Source organism: Bison bison, unplaced genomic scaffold (assembly GCF_000754665.1).
Source record: "Bison bison bison isolate TAMUID 2011002044 unplaced genomic scaffold, Bison_UMD1.0 scf7180017864519, whole genome shotgun sequence".
Lineage (NCBI taxonomy): Eukaryota > Metazoa > Chordata > Mammalia > Artiodactyla > Bovidae > Bison > Bison bison.
The window spans coordinates 22,690,508-22,707,410 of record NW_011495072.1 but is presented as its reverse complement, the minus strand read 5'-3'; positions in this window follow the sequence as shown (position 1 = coordinate 22,707,410).

Genomic DNA, 16,903 nt, shown 5'->3' with positions numbered 1-16,903 from the left:
TGGGAGCTGACTGTGGCTCAGATCATGAACCCCTTATTGCCAAATTCAGACTTAAATTGAAGAAAGTAGGGAAAACCACTAGACCATTTAGATAGAACCTAAATCAAATTCCTTATGATTATACAGTAGAAGTGACAAATAGATTCAAGGGATTAGATCTGATAGTCAGAGAGCCTGAAGAACTATGGATGGAGGTTCGTGACATTGTACAGGAGGCAGTGATCAAGACCATCCCCAAGTAAAAGAAATGTAAAAAGGAAAAATGGCTGTCTGAGGAGGACTTACAAATAGCAGTGAAAAGAAGAGAAGCAAAAGGCAAAGGAGAAAAGGAAAGATATATCCATCTGAATGCAGAGTTTCAAAGAATAGCAAGGAAAGATAAGAAAGCCTTCCTCAGTGACCAATGCAAAGAAATAGAGGAAAACAATAGAATGGGAATGACTGGAGATCTCTTCAAGAAACTTAGAGATACCAAGGTAACATTTCATGCAAAGATGGGCTCAATAAAGGACAGACATGGTATGGACCTAACAGAAGCAGAAGATATTAAGAGGAGGTGGCAAAAATACACAGAAGGACTATATAAAAAAGATCTTCATGACCCAGATAATCACAATGGTGTGATCACTCACCTAGAGCCAGACATCCTGGAATGCAAAGTCAAGTGGGTCTTAGGAAGCATCACTATGCACAAAGCTAGTGGAGGTGATGGAATTCCAATTGAGCTATTTCAGATCCTAAAAGATGATGCTGTGAAAGTGCTGCACTCAATATGTCAGCAAATTTGGAAAACTCAGCAAAGGCCACAGTACTGGAAAAGGTCCATTTTCATTCCAATCCCAAAGAAAGGCAATGCCAAAAAATGCTCAAATACCACACAATTACACTCATTTCACACTAGCAAAGTGATGCTCAAAATTCTCCATGCCAGGCTTCAACAGTACATGAATTGTGAACTTCCAGATGTTCAAGAAAAGGCATGGATTTAGAAAAGGCAGAGGAACCAAAGATCAAATTACCAACCTCCACTGGATCATCAAAAAAGCAAGAGAGTTCCAGAAAAACATCTACTTCTGTCTTACTGACTACACCAAAGCCTTTGACTGTGTGGATCACAACAAATTGCGGAAAATTCTTCAAAATATGGGAATACCAGACCACCTGACCTGCCTCCTGAGAAACCAGTATGCAGGCAAAGAAGCAACAGTTAGAACTGGCCATGGAACAACAGACTGGTTCTAAATCAGGAAAGGATTACGTCAAGGCTATCGATTGTCACCCTGCTTATTTAACTTATATGCAGAATACATCATGAGTAATGCCCAGGCTGGATGAAACACAAGCTGGAATCAAGATTGCTGGGGGAAATATCAATCACTTCAGATATCCAGATGACACCACCCTTATGGCAGAAAGCGAAGAAGAACCAAAGAGCCTCTTGATGAAAGTGAAAGACGAGAGTGAAAAAGTTGGCTTAAAGCTCAACATTCAGAAAACTAAGATCATGGCATCTGGTCCCATCACTTCATGGGAAATAGATGGGGAAACAGTGGAAATAGTGGCTAACTTTATTTTTGGGGGCTCCCAAATCACTGCAGATGGAGACTGCAGCCATGAAGTTAAAAGATGCTTGCTCCTTGGAAGAAAAGTTATGCTCAAATTAGATGACATGTTAAAAAGCAGAGACGTTACTTTACCAACAAAGGTCTGTCTAGTCAAAGCTATGGTTCTTCCAGGAGTCATGTATGGATGTGAGAGCTAGACTCTAAAGAAAGCTGAGCGTTGAAGAATTGACGCTTTTGAACTGTGGTGTTGGAGAAGACTCTTGAGAGTCCCTTGGACTGCAAGGAGAGCCAACCAGTCCATCCTAAAGGAAATTGGTCCTGAATATTCATTGAAAGGACTAATGTTGAAGCTGAAACTCCAATACTTTGGCCACCTGATGGGTAAAACTGAGTCTTTGGAAAAGACCCTGATGCTGGGAAAGATTGAAGGCAGGAGGAGAAGGGGATGGCAGAGGATGAGATGGTTGGATAGCATCACCGATTCAGTGGACCTCCGTTTCAGTAAACTCCTGGTTGGTGATGGACAAGGAGGTCTGGTGCTCTGCAATCCATGAGGTCACAAAGAGTTGGACATGACTTAGTGACTGAACTGAACTGATTGTTATTACTCTTTATTGCCTCTTCATGTTGCCTAAATCTTGTCTTTGTTCCCAATATTTTGAGCACTGACATATGTATCTATTGGATACATCTAGTAGATGCCTGGATGTTCTGTAGATGTCTCAGCTCATTATTATCTCCCCAACTTATTATTCTAATGTTGCTTATCTGAGCAAATGTTATCTTCATGTGAAATATAGAAGTCATCCTGAGCTCCTCGTTTTTAATCAGTTAATCCCAAAAATTAATTTCCCCCTATTTTGACTGCCTTTAAGTTTTTTTTCCCTCCTCTCACTCCTACCTATAGGAGTCTCATTTCTAATAAGAGTGAAATACTTAATGATAGGGACTCTCCTGGTAGTCCAGTGGTTAAAACTCCACACTTCCAATGCAAGGGCCATGAGTTCAGTCCCTGCTTAGGGAACTAAAATGCCACATGCCACATGTGTGGGCAAAAAAAAGAAATACTTAAGAATAGTTCACTATTAAACAAACAAACAAACAAGAATCCTGCTATGTGCAAGGCAATCAATGACAATCATAAAATGAATAGTATCTAATCTCTTCCCTCAAGGATCTCACAGTCTAATTAGGAAAAGAAAATATTAATAATTTAACACCAAGTGGTGAGCGCTCTACAAGAAATATGTTAGATATTAAGGGAAGGCAGAAATGGGATTATGGAGAGTGTGGTGAAGGAGGTAATAGCAAAGGTCAGTCCCATTCAACAGCCACTGATACCTGGCTCTGTGCTGGCTATTGGGGGCATTTTTTCTGACCTGCAGAATACCATACTCCATAGAAGAAGCTGTAAATATTTATTTCAATGAAAATAGCAAATACTAAAATGGAGACACAGTGATTTCTGGAAGCATAATCAAGGTCTGCAGTATAAGAATAAGACATTTTAGAAATGTCAGGATCTTTAATGATTGTTCACAGCACTGCCTCTGCTTTATCTGACACCTCTTGTCTTATCTTACTGAAAAAACTTATTTTTAAGGCTCACTTCAGATATCGTCTTCAGTTTGAGGCTGATCGTGGCTTCCTTCCAAGTGAGCTTGGTCCACAGTGTCCACTTCCCACTCTCCTCACTCTACCCTCAACCTTTGACCTCTCCTTGACCATTCCTCTGTGAGAGCAAATGTAATTTATATTGTAAGTGATTGTTTGCATAGTAATCTTTCTCCCAACCTATTATTAAGTGAGGCATCTCATAGATGGGGAGTTTGCCACCATAAAAATTTCATTTTCTTATAATAATCCATTCAATTATCAAATGCTCTACCCAGCTAATAGCAAACTGTACTTGGTAACTTAAGAAATTTACCATGATTGAAAATGAGAGTTAAGGATAGTTTACATTTATCCAATGTGTTCATTAATACAAATAATATATATGGGTATAAATATCTTCAAGCTTCAATTTTATCATTATAGCAGTCACATTACACTTAAAATGTGTTTACATTCAGTGGATTTATTTATTTATATAAATATTAGTCACATTGTCATACCTATATATTATATATAATACTATATATAAGAACTCAGTCAGGGTTATTGTTAGAGCCTTGTAAGCAAATTATCTTTGTTGATAGCCAAGATACAGAAACAACCTAAGTATCTATCAACAGATGAATGAATAAAGAAGAGGTTATGTATAAACATATATACAAGGGAATGTTAGCAATAAAAAGGATGAAATTTTTCCATTTGCAACGATATATACTGATCTGGAGGTATTATGCTTAGTGAAATATATCAAACAGAGAATGATAAATACTGCATGTTTTCAATGATATGTGGCATCTAAAAAATAGAGCAAGCTAGTGAACATCGTAAAACAGAAGCAGACTCCAAGGTAAGAGAACAAGCTAGTGGTTACTACTGGGGGAACGGGCGAGGTAGGGAGACGGGATCAAGAGACACAAGCTACAAACTATTAGGTATAAAATAAATAAGATACAAGGATGCAATGTCCAGCACAGGGAATATAACAAATACTTTATAATAACTTTAAATGGAGTATAATCTACAAAAATATCAAATCACTATGTTGTACACCTGAAACTAACATAAGTCAACTATACTTCAATAAATTAACAAATTATCTTTGTAATATGAGTACTTCTCCAGTGTTTCCTGTGTGCCGAGCACTACGCAATCTGAGCTAACAAGGCTGACACTCACTAATTCATACGGCATTATTGTACAGTTTGAAAAAGACATTCTTACTCAAAACACTTTGTGTCCATTTTAAAAAGCCATCATACTGCCATCTGCAGAAAATTTTTGCAACAAATACTTAAACCTGCAACACGTACAATATGAATGGCTCCTTTAGAGTTGTAAAGTGGGCAACCTGCACAGCCATTCACTGTGGTCCAGGTTAGTCTATCCTGGTCCTCAAAAAAGAATTTACGTTTGATGAGAAAAATAAATGCTTTAATAATACACTAAATCAGAAGTTTTATATAAGTAAACAATTTATTACAAAATTATTGCAATGAAAGATCATCTTAATATGTAATGAGTTTCACATACGGTTTCAATTTGACAAAATGCTATGCTTACTGTGAAACTGAAACCATACTATACAAGGTGATGAATTTTTGACTGTGATTATTATTTAGAAAACTGTTTTTTTTTTTTTTTTTTTTAGTAAAAAGGAGTTGAAAATCTGTCAAATGCACAATTATTGAGTTGAAATTGACCTAAACAAGTCCACATGTTTAAAATTCTGTTTCCAGGGGAAAAAAAATCTTTAAACCACCTAAAATAAATATCTATCATTTTTTAAACAACTAACAATTCATGTTATGATAAAACTTCCCTATAGTGCTTAAAATTTAATCTCTTCTCTCATGTACTCTCGATATGAGAATAAATGATACAACAAATGGTTACTACCTAGATATGGTATGTACTATGTAGGTGATAAAATCCTTCTTATTAATGCACTATTCAGGTTTCCTATACTATGGCAAGTTACAGTATTATCTTCCTGTAAGCAAATATAAATGAATAACAAGCTAGTTGGTTATATTTCTGAAATTTTCTTTATAAACTATGGATTTGGCAGTGTGTGATCTTAGGCTCATATTAGAACATGTGTTCACAAGTATAAAATTTAACCAGAAGATGCTAACAGTGTAAACGTTATTTCACATTTGAAGAAAATGGCTTTTTAAGATTTATACCAAGCACAGGTTTTTAAAAATTGGGAGTGCCCTGGTTCGATAAATTGAGATAATGTATAACTAACTAAATAAACAAAACTGAGCAACGCCTTTTCATCACTGTGGAGTCTCTTTACTTGTTCTCTTTCCTATTTCCTCACGTTCTCTAACTTTTCCCAACACTTCTCAATTCTTTTTCCATTCAGCTTCTTACTTCCACATAAAACGATATAGCATGTTCAAATTTCCCACAATTTCTTTTCTTTCTTTCCTTAGATGCTTGAAATCACAGATTACTGTAGATACATTATAATAATATGTTTGGATTACTGCAAGAAGGGCTGCATATGATCCCCAAAGCAATACTGACCTGTTTTCTTCCATTTTATGCAGCCCAATTAATAGCAGATTTTTTTGGATTCTTTTGGAGAATTTTATGTGTAGAATGTTTGTATTTTCCATGGTAGTTTTTCTGCTAATTGTGTTGATGCTTTTCATGTATTTCTAGCCTTTTAACTGTAGAGAAAAAATCCCCCAGAGCTGCAGCATGAGAAATAAAAGGGACACTTCTCTCTTCGAGCTTCATAATTACAACCTGCAGTCAGAAATGGAAGTCCTGGTGGCACGACTGGAGGGCTGCTTATCAGGGACATAAGATTAAGGAGTCTCAAAGAAGAGCGCACCCATTAATTGTGGAGAGAGAAATAAATGGATCATTTTCTTAATTACATGGAAATGTAGTAGGAAGAAAACCTAGGAAAAAAAGACTGAAGATTGTATTTCTGTAACAATTAGTAGAGGAAAGAAAACTTTAATCAATGTATTTTCACACTCTACACAAAAAATTCAAAAAGCATTATCCACACGAAAATGACGCAGTTAATTTTTTCAGTGAATTGAGTAACTATTTGTTTCCTGATTGACTGAACCAATGTTTGATAACTTTTAGTGGATGTTGACAGTGTATTGATGTCAGTCATGCCAACAATTTTTGTGATTAAATCCTGAACTGAGATTATCTTTTGAATTTCTCATTAAATATGAAAATTCATATTATTTCCTTCTTGTACTCTTGAAAAAACTCTTACAGACATCTCTTGAATGTGAACATGAAGTCACTCAGTCGTGTCCAACTGTTTGCGACCCCATGGACTGTAGCCTACCAGGCTCCTCTGTCCATGGGATTTTCCAGGCAATAGTACTGGAGTGGATTGCCATTTCCCTCTCCAAGGGATCTTCCCAACCCGAGATCGAACCCAGGTCTCCCCCATCATAGACAGACGCTTTAACTGTCTGAGCCACCAGGGAAGTCCTAGACATCTCTTAGAAAGGAAAAAAGAAATTTACCTCCTGACTTTACCAAGAACTGTTACTAAAAATTTGTTGTTAATCCTCAGAAAAACACTATATTAAGAGTGAAAAACATAAAAGAACAAATGATTTTCAAAAAATATAGCTACTATATAAATGAGAATTATTGATACACAGTACATTCCAACTCCATAAGAAATCTTCTGCCTTATGTAAGCTGCTCTTTTTCCACCACATAGGCCGCCTCTTCTTGTTGATGTGCTACTGTGCTCTTCTTAGTCACTTCACTCATACCCGATTCTTTGAGACCTGTGAACCGCAGCCTGCCAGGCTCCTCTTTCCATGAGACTTGGCCAGGTAAGAATACTGGAGTAGTTTGCCATGCCCTCCTCTCAGGGATCTTCCTGACTCAAGGATTGAACCCACATCTCCTGTGTCTCCTGCACTGTAGGCAGATTCTTTACCACTGAGCCCTTTACTACAGGGAACCCTCTTTTTGTTGATAAAATTTACTCTAATAGTAAATTATTAGATATTAGCTGATAATATCTATGAGTTGACAAACTAGACTGTCTCTGATAAGTAGAACAGTTTTTAAGACAAGGGTCTTCATTCTTTGCAAGGAGCTAATCATTCAGCAATTACATGTGTGACGTATTTCACATATTCAAAACTATGTAACAGAACTGATTGTTGCCTAAGTCAAAACAATCCTTTTCTTTAACTAGTAAAAACAAAATCTGTTTTGAAATCCATAGAGTTGAAGTTGCTCTTGAATTGATGCTTTAAAGGAAAATAAACTGATTTTTGATTACACATTTAATGTTAATTCAAGTGCTTCACGATGTCACTTTAAGCTATACTATTGCCTATTGAAAATCTATTTTTATAAATCCCTTGTTTAAGAAAGATTTGCATTATCCACTATTTAGTCTTAGTTTTTATTTAAAGAATAAAATTTAGTGTTTGTAATATTATTGTCATTTCTACCTAAAACTTAGACTTAACAATATGTTTTACCCACTTATTTGCACAGTGGCTCCCTAAATATTTATGGATTTGTTTATTAATGATATATGTTCTTTATTTAGTATTTTTTTGCATTGACACACTTTGTGTGTCATTGTATGCTCTTAACCTTTTTCACTCTACTCTGCCTTGTAAATGTTAACTTTACTTTGAATATTATTTCCTCAGCCCTTTGAAGATATTGCCCCATCCTCTTCTAGCCTTTAATGATGATGAAGTCTGCTATTAGTCTGATTATACCTTTCTAAATAAAGAATTTATTTCTTCTTTATCTCTATTTGATTCCAAGATTTTTCTCTTTGTCCCTGATGTTGTACAATCCACTACAAAGTAAATAAGTATACTTGTTTTATTTTTTATCTAACTTTTTGATATGAGGACTCATCTCTGTCTTGAATTTAAAGTACTTTTTCAACCAACAATTCAACTATTTCCCCATCCTTATGAACACTATTATTTCTTACTTAAATTATTATTAGACATATGTCAGAGCTTTTTGATTGTTTTTTGTCTCCATTTCTTTTAATTCTCTTTAGTGTCTTTTTTTCTTTCTATCTCACTCTGTGCTGCATTTTGTATACCCCAGTCTTCCTATTCACTCATTTTCTCTCCATCTACAACTAGTCGACTTTATATACTTTCTATTTTTTTTTTATTCCAATGACTTTGTTTTATTTGATTGAAATGTTTTTTGGTTTTTACTTGTAGAAGCTGAGAACTCCAGATTTTATACTTTACTTCTCAAATAAATAAATGCCAAGATATTGAGATAGTAATTCCAGAGAGGAAAATCTTATGATTAAGTTACAAGATGCATGAGAGAAAGGATATATCTTTATCTTAGTAGCCCTAGTATCTAATAAACAGCCTGACAAAGTGGATATTATTGATAAATGTTTACAGTGTAGATTAAATGTAGCTAAATGTTAAACTGATTATTTAACTTCTATACAGAGTACATCATGAGAAACACTGGTCTGGAAGAAGCACAAGCTGGAATCAAGATTGCCGAGAGAAATATCAATAACCTCAGATATGCAGATGACACCACCCTTGTGGCAGAAAGTGAAGAGGAACTAAAAAGTCTCTTGATGAAAGTGAAAGAAGAGAGTGAAAAAGTTGGCTTAAAGCTCAACATTCAGAAAACTAAGATCATGGCATCTGGTCCCATCACTACATGGCAAATAGATGGGGAAACAGTGGAAACAGTGTCAGACTTTATTTTGGGGGGCTCCAAAATCACTGCAGATGGTGATTGCAGCCATGAAATTAAAAGACACTTATTCATTGGAAGAAAAGTTATGACCAACCTAGACAACAAATTAAAAAGCAGAGACATTACTTTGCCAACAAAGGTCCATCTAGTCAAGGCTATGGTTTTTCCAGTGGTCATGTATGGATGCGAGAGTTGGACTGTGAAGGAAGCTGAGCACCGAAGAATTTATGCTTTTGAACTGTGATGTTAGAGAAGACTCTTGAGAGTCCCCTGGACTGCAAGGAGATCCAACCAGTCCATCCTAAACGAAATCAGTCCTGGGTGTTCATTGGAAGGACTGATACTAAAGCTGAAACTCTAGTACTTTGGCCACCTCAGGCGAAGCGTTTACTTATTGGAAAACACCCTGATACTGGGAGGGATTGAGGGCAGGAGGAGAAGGGGATGACAGAGGATGAGATGGCTGGATGGCATCACCGACTCGATGGACATGAGTTTGGGTAAACTCCGGGAGTTGGTGATGGACAGGGAGGCCTGGTGTGCTGCGATTCATGGGGTCGCAAAGAGTCGGACACGACTGAGCAACTGAACTGAACTGAACTGAAGTGTTAAGCTCAGCAATAATGTATTCTAGCACTGATAGGTTGTCTTTTTTAATTGGCTCTGGTTCAAATACATGCATACATGTTAAGTTGCTTCATGAATGTCCAACTCTTTGTGAACCTGTGGACCATAACTCATTAGGCTCCTCTGTCCATGGCTCCGTGCAAGAATACTGGAGTGGGTAGCCATTCTCTTCTCCTGGGGATCTTCCCCATCAGGGATCCAAACTGAGTCTCTTGCGTCTCCTGCATTGACAGCCAGCATCTTTACCACTAGCACCACTTGGGAAACCTGGTTCAAGTACAGTGATTCTCAAACCAGAGATATATATTTTTTTAAATACCTCGGGGAAAATTAAAATGCAGATTTACAGGCCTCACAACAGAGTTTCTGAATCGGTAAGTTTGGAAAATATCTAAAAGTCTGTATTTTCACATGTTTAATTTTTATTCTGGGAATACAGAAAGTATTTAGAGACATATTACCTGAGTGCAATTAGATTTAGATATGGTGGTATAGGTTCAGATCAGTTCAGTTCAGGCGCTCGGTTGTGTCCAAATCTTTGCAACCGCATGGACTGTAGCATGCCAGGCCTCCCTGTCCATTGCCAATGCCAACTTACCCAAACTCATGTCCATTGAGTCAGTAATGCCATCCAACCATCTCATCCTCTGTCATCCCCTTCTCCTCCTGCCTTCAATCTTTCACAGCAACAGGGTCTTTTCAAATGAGTCAGTTCTTCCCATCAGGTGGCCAAAGTATTGGAGTTTCAGCTTCAGTATCAGTCCTTCCAGTGAATATTTAGAACTGATTTCCTTTAAGATGGACTGGTTGGATCTCCTTGCACTCCAAGGGACTCTCAAGAGTCTTCTCCAACACCACAGTTCAAAAGCATCAATTCTTCAATGTTCAGCTTTCTTTATAGTTCAACTCTCACATCCATACACGACTACTGGAAAAATCATAGCTTTGACTAGACCAAAGATTCCTGTACATGAATTAGTTAGCAGAAAGGACAGCGGAGAGAAAACTTTTGCAATAAAACTGAATAACAAAAGAAAAATTTGAGAATGGCTGATCCCACCCTCATCAAATATTATACCAAAGCTAGATCCTTTAAAAAAATACATAAATAATAAATGTTTGATCATTTGTTCTGGTAAAAAGTGGCATTTTACAGCATACATTTAAAAATATTCTTTACATGGATTCCTTCATTAATTAAAACCATTTGAAAATAGGTAGGAAAGATTACTATTGAGTCTTTTTTCTTGAGGATTTATTTTCTGAAAAAGCTTTGCAGTGAATTTTGTAGCATCATAGAATGATAATGTAATGTAATTTAGCTTAATATCTATTTTGTGTTAGATGACAGTTTTATTAACCAGAACCAATAATCATCGTTATTCAGAGTCATAACGACCCATTATAAATGGCCTCATTTTCCCTAATTTTAATTTTACCTCTTAGAGTATGCCTTTTTAGAATTGTTAAAATGGTTACACTTGGCTTCTTTTATAAATATAATTTTAACAATCACTATAGAAACATAAGTCATCTAGTAGTTAATACCACTATCCTATATATTTGATACAAAACTATTTAGTGACTTGGTTTGTCTTAATTATACTTTTAGACAAGTACATTTCAGGAAATTAAATTACCATCCTTTATGTATTGGAGCCTTAAATTGAGATGAATAGCCTTTCTTTCTAGGATGTCACCTTTCTGACCCCTGTATGTCTTAGGGTAGGGATTAACAATCAGATTAGACCGAAGTGGCACTTGTCCCCAGCAGTCTCTAGATTAACTGGACTCACAGTCTCCTATTTAATAATATCAAAAAGCTGGGGTGGTTTTATGTTTATCAGGCACCTAGGTTAAAGTGAATAAATTTAGACAACAATCAGATTGCTTTTGTCCCAGGAATTGCACTGATAGAGAATTTGAAGCGGGGAGAGAATGAAGTTATTTAAGTCATAGATAGTTCAGAGCAGAGTGGACATCAAAAGTTCTCCAGTTTTAAGTTTATTTTAAATAATATTAAATGTCTACTCAATGTCATATAATTTACAGAGTATTCTTACTTACATCCTCTCATAAGGCCCAAACCTTTTCTCCATAGTAACATCATTATTATTCTAAATTTACACTAAGGGCACTAAGGGTCAGAGAAATTAACTCACACCCAAGCTGGTTACTTAGTTTGAGCAGAGGCAGAGCTTATGTTCTTTCCACAACATCAGAGTCTTGACAGTCAGAGCACATCCCAAGACTCTGGATGCCTGGGAACAGAGGCAAAAGGTCAAAGAAGTTCAAACAATGCAGGGTGAAGGTCACCTCAGATACAAACTTTACTAGCTTTATATTATTGTCCAGGGACCAGCATGCAACAATTGCTTAGAATTCAAGGAAAGTCAACTCCTTTCAGTTTCTGTCACGGGCACTATAGGTGGCTTCTGTTGCTTTTGAGTAATAATTCTATTTCATCTATACATGATTAAATATAACTTTCTTCTATAAAATTTGTGCCTGGGTGAACTAAAGACATATTCCCAAGCATTCAAGAAGAAACCAGATCTTTCCTTAGATGCAAATATGGAATAACCTATGTTGCCATTATGTAATTTGATGTTTTACTTTACATTATGTATTTATTTATTCAATAAGTAAATATTGAATACCAGAACTGCATTATATATTGTGATCCTAGGAAAAAAGACACAGTCTCTGACCTTACAAAGCTCATACTCTAGTTATGAAGAACGGCATCGATAGTACAACATGTTCAGTAATATAGCAGAATTCATAGGCGGTCCTGGAAATGCAGAGGGAGAGCTTTTAAGCCAACCTTTGAATTAGTTTTGAAATTATTGTTTTACTGTGATTCACTTACATACATGCATATCAATTATTTGAAAGTTTGCACATTATGTATATACATATACAGTATATAACTTTACTTTTTCTCAGTTGCTACCTAACCTGTAAATAAAATAATGATCCTAGTATGTTCAAACAGAAAAACGTCATAGAGAATGGTAAATTAAAATTGCTTTGATTAGACTTGGAATGTGTGGTTAATACAATAAATATTGGGCTATCTATATTTATAGGGGTCTTGATAAGCTGTGCTGATAGTAGCATTTTAAAAAGTCTCGGATAAATTAACAAAAGAAATGCTTTTATTTTTAGCCTAACAGATGTTTAGTTTCTGGCTTATAACCATCTTTTAAAACATTACAATCACTGGAATGCTGAAACTACCCAGGAATTCTGCCAATCTAGCAAAGTCTTTAAGATAAAGCTAGAATAACTGAAAAAATAGGATATTTCTGTCAATATGTCCTGTATCCAGAAAACTCTTGGCCACAAATTATAGTTATTGAAAAATCCATGTTCTCCACTTGGATTTTTAGGTCAAATAGTCATATTCATTGGTTAGTGTAAATAATACAAATTATCTGAATTCTATCAAGTTTATGGTTATATTTATATTATTTTTATTTTAAATAAAATGATCACGGTATTTTGAAGTTTTTTGTGGCCAAATTCTGAAACTTTCACTATTTTTGACTCTGGGCCAGTTTTTCACTCTGAGATCTAGTTTCTTACTTAGAAAATGAAGATGATGCTTATCTCACAAGTCTAGTGTCAGGATCATGTACAATATGTCATATAAGGAAACTGTATAGCACATGGCATAGGGTAGTTTCTGGGTCAGTGATAAATTTTTTTGTTTGCTTAGCTATAAAACCTGTGCTGGATATTACTTATATCACTTAAACACACCTTCTTACAACATTCTAATGGAAACAGTTACTCCAATAATGTAATTATCCCTATTCATTTATTTTGTGGGGACATCAAACTCACCTGTCAGTGATTGGCCCAGCCTATAGGAACTGACCACTCAAAGTATTTCTTGGGTTATTTCACCACCAAAAATGTTGAGACATACAAAGCATTTTCTTTTTTGTTTTCTTATAGTGTTGATTGTTGCTGACATTCTATTTTGAATGCACAGGCTGAAGGCCTTACAATAAAAAGGAACTGGGGATGCTCTTTGAAATGCATCAAGGTATACCAATATCAGTTTATTTTTAAAACTGGACTAAATGTATCTGTATTATTTGACTCCATATGGATATTCAAGCTTAGTTGGTCAGAATTTGGTACTAGTATGTCAGGTTAGGGTATTCAATCTCCCTTATGTACTAATTACAATCTGATTGATTTTTCATTCACTGGTTCTAGACTCTCCGGCTGCAGCTGTAACTTCAACTTGCCAATGTACACCATTGCTCACAGAGGACCAGAGAAGAGAGTGTGAATGAATTTATTGACAATCCTTTCCTACTCTTGAAACAAAACAATTTTGTAGATTTTATTGATGTGCTATAGAACTGTCCTCATATATAAACAACAATATTTCATATAGCATTATTTTTAGTGCAAATAATAACAGAGATCATGGAGAGACAGTACAAATTAGCTTAGACTATCATCTTATTTATAGATTAAAGTACAGTTATATTTTCCACTGATTTACATTCTGACGTCTTAGTTCATTATGTAATTTGCTTCTTTTAAGCTTGTTCTCCCCTTAGATCTGCAATGACTATTCTTTTCTTTACTATTCTTTCCTTTGTTAGATTGTTTATTTTCTCTGAGCAGAATGCCTTTATTATTATTATTATGAGAATGCTAAGTATTTACCTAATTACCCCCCAAAGAGCACTGGAAGACAATGCAGTTGAACAAATGGATGAATATTGGAAAGGGATGATTGATTATATTGTTTCTGGAAGTCAACAATGGTTTTCTCTTACCTTCACATATTTTTATTCTAGGTTACATTTTTATGATAGTTTCTCAAGCTTTATATCTGGCAATTTTTTCTTCCTGTTTGAAAAAATATTCCAAGAGTGTGCCAAGTATTCAAATAAATATTATCTATTAAACATTAATGAAATTCAGAATGATTAATACACGTGTTCATTTTTAGAATGAAAAAATAATATAGTACTTATTTTTATATTATGGCTTTCAACAGACATATATGTTTAAAGAATTTAAAATTAAATTTTATGCCAATCCAAAAACTGAATAAATGATATAAATGGAAGAGCATAAGCCCAATGCAAATTGTTAGAGAAGAATCTCATTAGTTTATTTTTTAGGTAGTCAGTCAGTCATCCATTATACAGTATGGACAACATAAACTTGTGCCAAGAATTTCTGTAGATACATAGTTGAATAAATACAGTAAGTCTCCAAAATCACATATTTCCTAAGAAAGAAAGTCTCCTCCAAAATACATCCATACATGGATGTGGAAACAGATAAACACCAATACAGTGCAGTCAGATCTATCATAGAAATACATAGAGTCATTGAGACACTACCCAGCCCAATCGATAATTCAGTCCGGCAGACGATGTATGTAATTTCTGCTTCAATTTCAAATGCATTCTAATTGTTGCCAAGCAAGTTTGTTTTATTAACTTTTGTGTTGGATTGGCTAATCTTTCAATTGTTTTAATTCCTTACACAAATATTATCTAGTAGTAAGACAAATGATAGAATGTGATGAATGATACGATAGTCACATGGGATTAAACGTTAGTAAAAAGTAATTTAAGAAGTGGAATCCACTCCTGAAATGGAGAAGTGGTTGCAAAATTAGGGACATGTTCGTGGAAATTCAATAGCATAAGCTTGGCATTGACAATCTGATTCGTAGCTCTCTTCCTATCTCTTCACATTGTTCCTTTAGGGGACATTTGACAATGATTTGCAAATGTGTTGCCACTTTCAAAGTTTCTTGCTAGCATTTTAGCAAAGTGGAAAGCAGTTCTAGCATTTTAAATAAATGTTCTCCAAATCTTCTCTGCCAGACATCTCATTAAGTAGGAAGCCTCAGTAGAGTAATATGGAAAAGCAATTTTAAGAAGAAGTTTGATCCAAAACATGGTGATTTTTGTAAATAATATTCTGGGAAGTCTGTGCTTTTTATGGATTTAATTTTACTGGTGCAGTTCTGTACCTCTCCCTGAGGTACAGAAATATTACTTGATCACCCACCATTCTTTTTCAGAGAATGGATTGTAAATAAATCTATGAAACTTCCCATAATTTATAGAAGACTATTAATGACAGTTTCTGAAAGGATAAATTTATTCAGTATGTCCCACATAAATTATTCTCTAAGGTATTAAATACACTCCCTTCTTTAATGTGATGGTACTTTTAAATGATAACATTATAGATCTTCTATTAAATACTGTATTGTAATAATTGTCTCTGTCTAATTGTGATTCTCTTGCCAAACGTGGACCCTAAAAGCAAGGTTTGTGTCATATGCATTGTATGCATCTTTGTATCTCTGACCTTACTAAAAACATGTTAGTACTCGATTAATGTTTTTGAAGCAGTGACTATAGGCATAACTTATCAATGTTACATACTTGCTAATATCTACTTATTTCCTTTATAAATATGACTTTGAATGTTATTGATGATCTGGGTATGATTCTCATTTGCTGAAACTGGGTGGAATTTGAAATTGTGTCATTCTCCTATCTAAAATGCTTCATTCCAGTGTATGTTCTCGTCCTCTCTTGGTTGGATTACAGAAATTACCTTCTTACAGCTTCCCTGACATAAGTCAATATCCCCACCTACTCTATGTCTGATTTCACTCCCAGAGCGATATTTCCAACACTCAAATCTGATTATGTCACATGCAAGCTCAGAACTCTTCAATCCTTGCCCTTTACTCCACAATGAATCTAGATTTCAGGGCTGTTTCATGTAGACTTAGTTCCAGGAGTATATGAAAAGACCTGTCTTTTCATTTTTTTCCCCAAAGTGCTCCACATATGATGTTCATTATATATAGCTGAATAAACCCTGCATGAATGAATAAATGAAAATGGCTCTTAGAGTCCCCTTGTGCCAAAATTTAGGCAGGCAAGTTTGTTCATAGAAGTTTCTTAATAGAGCTATTTGAAACTGCAGATGTATGCTTTAGGAAAGTTAAAAAAAATTATTTCAGGTGTGTTTAAAAATTTTTTTTATTTTATATTGGAGTATTTGGGCTTCTCAGGTGGTAAAGGACCCACCTGCCAATGCAGGTTAAACGTTAAGAGACAGGGTTTGATCCCTGGGTCGAGCAGATTCTCTGGAGGAGACCGTGGCAATACACTCCAGGATTCTTGCCTGGAGAATCCTGTGGACTCCAGAGGCTGGCGGGCTACAGTTCATGGGGTCACACGGAGTCACACACGACTCAAGTGACTTAGTACACAAGCACATAACTGATTTACGGTGTTATGTTAGTTTCAGGTGTACAGAACAGTGGTTCAGTTATACATATATAAGTATTGAATCAA